This window comes from Bactrocera tryoni, chromosome 5 (genome assembly GCF_016617805.1).
Source record: "Bactrocera tryoni isolate S06 chromosome 5, CSIRO_BtryS06_freeze2, whole genome shotgun sequence".
NCBI classification, from domain to species: Eukaryota; Metazoa; Arthropoda; class Insecta; order Diptera; family Tephritidae; genus Bactrocera; species Bactrocera tryoni.
In genome coordinates, this window is record NC_052503.1 from 22,380,146 (window position 1) to 22,387,483 (window position 7,338).

Below are 7,338 nucleotides of genomic sequence, written 5' to 3' on the forward strand. Positions count from 1 at the left end.
GTCGCATCCCAACGTAAAAAGGCACACACATATACTATATACAACTACACATACTGAATACTAAAGTTAGCCGCAGGCGATTAGACGAACTGTGCGCATGCGCAGCATACGGCTCATTCATACGCGGCCTCTGTGACTTTCGCATGTCTCCATAGAATACGCCAGCATCGCAATCGTGATGCGCCATAACTTAACCGTTTGCCGGCTGTCTGCTGCCAGCTGCAGGTAATTTGGCTGCAAGTGCAATATGTTGCGCGTTGTTGCTGCTGTTGTTGTTGCGGCCACATAATCGTAAAGTGTGCGATCTCGCAACTTAAATTATTGCACAATTACGGCGCATACCTTGCTGCTGGTCAGAAGCATCCCGAGCGCGCCGCAACCGACGGCGATTTTGTGGACAGCGTCGCTGTCGCCAAGCTTTGCGCAGCGCGATATGTGCAGACGCGCGCACGCCACTGCCGCCGCGAGATAGATGACCAGCAGCCGCGCGGCGTAAGCGCTAGTCATAGTAAAAGTGAAATAACTTTCCACTTATTTGACGGAATAATCTGCCGGAATGACTGAATGAGCGCATGAAATGAGCGGTTTTATGCGCCAGGCGGCACACATACGCTCATACATATGCGTATATATGTTTGTGTATGCGATTTATTATGTCGTGGCAATCTGGCAGGCAGCGGGCGCTGCGCCATTCAATGAGTTTATTGTCGATGCGCCGCAGTTCATCTTGTCGTCTTGAAGTCTCGCATGGCATGCCGCTTGCGATCTGCCACAGCGTTTGGCATAATTCGCTGTTTAATTTCGGACGGCATGTAAATCGTGCGCTGACATTTGCGTCGCGATCTGATCGTAATTTCCATAGCGGCGCTGTGGCAGTTGCTTTAATATTGCTCATAACTTTTGCGGTTTATACTAATCTGGCGTTTCATTGGAAGCGCGTTGTTGTTATTTTTGCGAGCGTTGTGTGCGCCGCAAATGGAAATATGTCGCAGCTTCCGACAATTGTGGGAATAATGCAAATTAATGTGGATTTATCACGTTTGTTGACTTTTAATTGGCAAAATTTTTGCAAACCGCTCAAAATTTTAATTGCCAGTTGGGCAATATTATTGACAAGGTGCACTAACGATGTGGCGTCGGGTGGCTTGGAGTCAATATTTTATTATTATTTAAATTATTTCTATAATGAATACAATAAGCAGTCTTCCCTAAAGCTTTCTACTTCGTCATGTGTTCATTAGTGTGAAGAAATAAATGATTATAATTGTACTGTTTTGTGTGCACATAACTTCAGACGCTCAATCGTTCTCTTTCTTACTGCTAGATTAGACACAGTAAAACGCTTGTGAACCTGTTGACGGTAACAAAAGGATGGGAGCTTTTTAATAATGAACTTAGTTCCTATACATATTGACATCTGTCAATAGTAAGTCCAAGGAATATATAGGGTCCCAGGATATATAGATTCAAATATACAATTTTCTCCTCAACACTTACCTCCTACTACAGAATTTCTTACAAAATAGGCTAATAATATTTTTTATTATTTTTGTTAATTATTTTTTATTTTTATATATTTTATGTTCTCAACTTTCCATTTCTAGAATGCGTTATATGTACGCATTCCTGCTGCCACCTATGCCCGACTCGGTGTCAATATTTATGTCAATATTTCTATAGGTTAAGTTTTGTTAGATTCAATGGTCGATCCTAGCAGGGAACACAGTTGGTAGCTTTAACGCCGCGCGCCGGTCCGTTGTGATACCCAGAACTCCTATAAAATTGATCATAAAAACACTCATAAATCGACAAAGCGCTTTGAGCCTATTACACATTTATTGAGGCGGTCATGTCTTCTGGTTCGCTAAAGGTAAAATTGCAGAAATGTTTTGACCTCAGCCTAGCAGAAGCTAGCCAGTGGTGGAGATGGATGAGAGGATATTTTCATCTCACCTTCTTCCATGCAATTTTGACAACTTACGTTCTATAGGAAGTTTAATTTTCCGCATGAATGCTAATAGGACACTGACCAGCAATAACTTTTATTGCTGCGAAATGATGAGCTTTGCTAAGACCAAATAGTTCAGTAGATATCCAGGAAACTGCTCTAGGCCAGAAGAATCTTGCAGTCGCATAGGAACAGATTGTTGACCTGCGCTTAGTAGGCATTTTTTTGTAAATTTTCAAACTATTATAGGATCATTAGGTGGACTAAATCAAATCTCTCTACGAAAATTAATAGCTTTGTCATCATCATTAGCATATTTTATGTTCGAAATATAACTCACAGACATATACACTTTTATCCAGAAAACAGCAATTAAGATGTTTGGAATAGATTGGGCTACAGGCTGTATGGCATTTTCATAGATATTTTATTACTTACCATCTATGAAAATTCTATAAAGCGTTACTTAAAAAGCCGAATATCTCGAGAAGTATTAATGATAGCGATTTGGACCTCGAACCTTTTTTGTAGCAAATAAAATCTCCTACAAGTTTGACATAAACGTTTTTTCTATAGCTCTTGTCATTTACGAGATATATAAACGAAAATGCGAATTTCGTGGAAAAATCTGGTTTAGAGCCCCCTACTACCTCGCCGGTGTGAGTTACGACTTTGTTGCACTAGTCACTTTTGTAGAGTGAACAATTCTGAGAAATATGCGTCTACAGTCAAAGCGATGCCATTAAACACCTCTGAACTGTAGGAATTTAAAGATAAAAAATCACAATTGTAGTGTATTTTCTATGGAAAATGTTTACATGCCTTGGTCCAGTTACTAATGTTAATATTAAGGGCTAAAACTTTCAGGGAATTTTTTTAGCTTATTTCCAAGAAAATTTCGTGACGGGATTGAAAAAAATTAATAGCTCAAAAAAAAATACCCTCTATATATACATATGTACTTGTAAGTACGAGTATACTGAATGTCTTAATCAAAGTCCAAGCACGAATAAAACTTATATAACTGAATAAGACTTCTAAAATGAATTATTAACAGTGCAAAAAGCATTTTATTCAAATATATAATATGTAAAATTTCCATTTTATTCGTGCATTTATTAAAGCAAAGCAATGCATTCGAAATGAGCCGCAGAGCTTGGAATAATAAGAATGAAATGAAATTTTAATTTCTTAATAATAAAATTTTCCATGGTTTGCGCATTTCCGACGATTGTACACAAAAACACATATATAAATGTACATATACATGCACAGATATATACATATGGATATACACAGAATTATATATACAGCAACGGTACTAATTATTGCCTAAGCAAACTAGAAAATTCAGCTGCAAATCAATTTGACTGACACATCCGTCAGCCATAAGCACTATGCATGCATGTGTGTGTGTGTGTATGTGTTGGAAACAAACATTTTAATTATATGTGCATACACATAAGGCATAAAGCAAATGCATTTTGTTGTCTTGACAGTGTTTGCCGGTTGTGACAAATGCGCATGCGCGCACCAACGCCTTGACATTAAGCATGCAGCGGTGTTTTTTTACTTGTGGTTTCTTGTGAATAAGTGACATTTACCAGCAATGATTGCTGAGACTTATCGCTTGTTCGACTATAATTAGTTTGCTTTATTTCCATACACATGTATTAGCATCAACACAATCGACGACAAGCGTGAAATTAACGCTCACCAAGGGGCGGCGCATGCAAATCCCAAGGTGCGGAGCTAAGAGGTGACTGGCACTTGGTGCGGGAGGATATGCGGTGAGTTGTAAGCGAGCAAAATATCGGCAATTAAATCGATTGTATAGTACTATATTTAACATTTTCGCATAAGCAGCAACAACAATGGCAACAAGCAGCTGCCGAACAAAAGCTGTGATGTGAATGCGCGCTCCCAGGCATTAGTTTAGCAAGCAAGCCAAAGTCGAACCAATTATTCAAAATGAATATAGCAACAATTCACATGGATATAAGTACATATGTATATACGAAGCTTTTTAATTTTGACAACAGTGAAACCCAGTTAGAAGAAATTAAGGTTTATAATAAGTCATTTAAATTTAATCATTTCGATAAGTTGTCGTTAAGCGCATACTCAAATTTTTTTTTGGCTGCATTGGAACCCAAATACATATAAATAATTACAGTATATAACAAAAAAATTGATAATTTTGACTTCGATACATTTCTACTCATAATTTTTTTACATATTACAGTGCACCCAAGTATTATAAATTATAGTTTACAAGAAGAAATTTAAATTTTTTGGCTACAATATATTATCGATAGCATGAGAATTTATCGATAAATTTAAACTCAGATTTTTTTACCACAGTAACATCGTCTAATAGTTTATAACACAAAACTTGAATTTTTTCACTTCGAAAAATTATCGATATATCCATAACCAAACATATGAGAACATAAAGTTTATAACAAGAAAATTTCATTTTTTAGCTACAATAAATTAATTATCAAATCTAACATTAAAATTTGCAGTTTATAGCAAAAAATTTAATTATTGTGACTTCGATAAATTATCGGTAAAACTTCTGTCAAAATTGTTTTTACTACAGTGAAACCCCAACATTGAAAACTATGGTTTACAACAAAAAACTGAAACTTATTCGCTTCGAAAAATTATCGATAATTATTTTGACATCGATATGTTCATAATCAAAAAGTTTCTTTGACCACAATGAACTCAAGATATGGGAAATTGGAGCTTATAAGAGGAAATGCAAAAATTTTTCACTTCCAAATGTTATCGATAAATCGATAATAAAATTTTTTTCTACGTAAAATCCAAATATAGAAATTTTATGTTTATAATAGTTGACGTAACATTTTTTTTCGATAAATCATCGATTAGTGCCTCACAATTTTAAATTAAATGAAATTGTCAGCTCAAAAATTCAAAATATGCATTTAGTTTCTGAGATAAATTCCCTGAAAATATTCCACGTAATGCAACTGCTAAACATTCCAGCAAGTTCTGCGCTACTTTCAAGTTTAATAAATCGACGCAACACTGTTACTGCTTACTTAAAATATCTCAGTGGGCAACAATACTTGCTTGCCGTTGGCAATATAATTGTCGGTGTTTGATTTTTGGGGCTTGATATCGTTGCAGTTGTCGGTTTTGTTGTTGTGGCGCCTCAAGTTACGCTGCAAACAATGTGTTGACAATTGTTGCAATAGTTAAACACAAGCATGTTCGCGCTATAAAACGCTTGGCAGGTGTGTGAATAAAATTAGAAATATATATATAAATGAAATAAAAATATATAATAGAATAAACTGAGAATATCTTAACTTAAAAAAATTCTAAATATTATAATATGGCCTACCATAAACTAAAAATTCCAAATTATTTTGTTTTAACTTAAAAAGTAATTACTCTCCTAGAAGCGGCTTGGGAGTGCAAAGTAAACTGGAGTGCATTTGTTACTAATTTTAGCGTTGATACTAAATCATTTTAAAGTTTTACAGGCTAATGGGAACAGCTTAGGTACAAAATTGCTTTAGAAAGAAATATATTTGGAACTGTGAAAGAATCATTTCAAGTTGAAATCCGAGAAAAAAATATTCGAATGAATATGAAATCCAGCTTTTAAATTTTCGAATCCCAATATATTGGAATGGCACTATGGTCTCTGTAACTTTTTTCAAAATTTTTAGTCGTGGGAACTTTCCCTCAATTCTCAGAGAGAATTCTTTTCTGATAAAAATATACTCGCATGCCAAAAATGACTTGCATCGGATCCAATAACTCTCTCGGTGCCCATAAACCTAATACATAGAAAATTTTCGATTTTCCTGCTAACTTTATATCGCAAATATCGGTCATATGTGAGTTACCTTAATCAAATTGAAAGATCGGTCGACTTCCTTCGCAACATAGTTTAATATAAAGATTTGCCACCATCTCAATGTATTTCCCCGATTTTGACCTATGAAAGTTCCAAGAGTATGAAATGTTCGGTTACACGAAATATTATCGAATTTATTGCACTGTATTCTGAACTAATTAGGGAAAATGTTATTAAAGATCATTAAATGATATGTAATTTTTCTATTTTAGAAGCGCAAACTTCGACAAAAACTAAAATCCGAAAATTCGAAATCAGAGTGCATGAGAAGTTCCACGGCGAGACAGTTCCGGTAAGAATAAAGGCAACCAGCGAGGATACTTCGTGTAGAGCAGACAACATAAAATCACTTAAAAACACATAATAATCATGCTAGTATTAAGAATTTAAAGATATCTTTGAAAGAATCACCAGAAAATGTATATATAATTATCTCTTCTCCTATGTATTTGTATATAATTTATAATATAGAAATTTTATACAAATAATATATAAATTTTATATGAAAAATATATTATTAAATTTATATAAGGCATATATATGTTTATATTATATACCGCTACACATGTATATCCACTTAAATTTAAATCCCCGAATCTGCTAGCTATAAAACCAAAAAACAAAAAAAAAAAACAAAAAAAACAAGAGCAAACTCTTCATCAATATTCTTATTAGCTTAATCGCTTAGTCAAAGTGGCGCCATGTTTTTCCTGCCGAGCAAGTGGCAGGGCAGCCAATGTAAGCAGCAATCCGCCGCAGAGCCAATATTGAACGAATAGCTTCGATGTGCGTCAAATGCATAAAAACCAAAAAAGCCAAATTATACACAAGCACACACACACACATACAGGACATTTTCAGAAATCCAGATTTTCCAACGACTACTCGCATACTCGGTACACTCAGTGGGCACACTCTGGTAAGTATATTGGTGATTTGCTTTGGCTAAGCACATATTGACGTTTGGTTGCTTTCACTCCGCTTTATGTGCGCGTCATAACGGTATTTCGCTTTGGTTTTTGCCTTTTAACTCCCATTCACTGCGCACACATTTCCTCGCATTGATAATATTTTCCGAAAGGATAATGTGCATATAAAATTTTAAGACATCGTTTTATGGTGATACACAACATGTTTATCGCAAAATATCCACAAATTCAGCAGGCAAGGTACTCAAAGGACAACACACATACATCCGTACTCATACCAACACTCATACAATCACACACATACATATATGCATATAAATGTGCAGCTGAAGTCCTCCGTCTGTGTAATTTGTACAACTCAAGAGCGCAGCTTAAAGATTTTGCATACTCCGCTCATAAATACTTGCGTTGGTGTGAGTGCATAAGTGTGTGTGTATTTGTATTTGAATTTCAGCTCATAATAATTGAATCGACAGCAGCCGTTTAATGCGGCTTAATTACATTATAAAACTTGAATAAACAACCCAACAAGCGGAGACCTGCGTTTAAGTATGGAGGAG

General features: G+C 35.4%; 1 long non-coding RNA gene across 2 annotated transcripts in view; it reads left to right on the forward strand.

The window, feature by feature from the left end:
* The window catches only part of LOC120778725, a 43,353-nt gene extending 37,066 nt beyond the window's left edge, over window positions 1-6,287 (forward strand). For both annotated transcript variants that reach the window (XR_005705576.1, XR_005705577.1), the window contains exon 4: window positions 6,062-6,287. This is a non-coding gene — a long non-coding RNA (uncharacterized LOC120778725). The remainder of the gene's footprint in view (window positions 1-6,061) is intronic.
* Window positions 6,288-7,338: the final 1,051 nt, after the last annotated feature.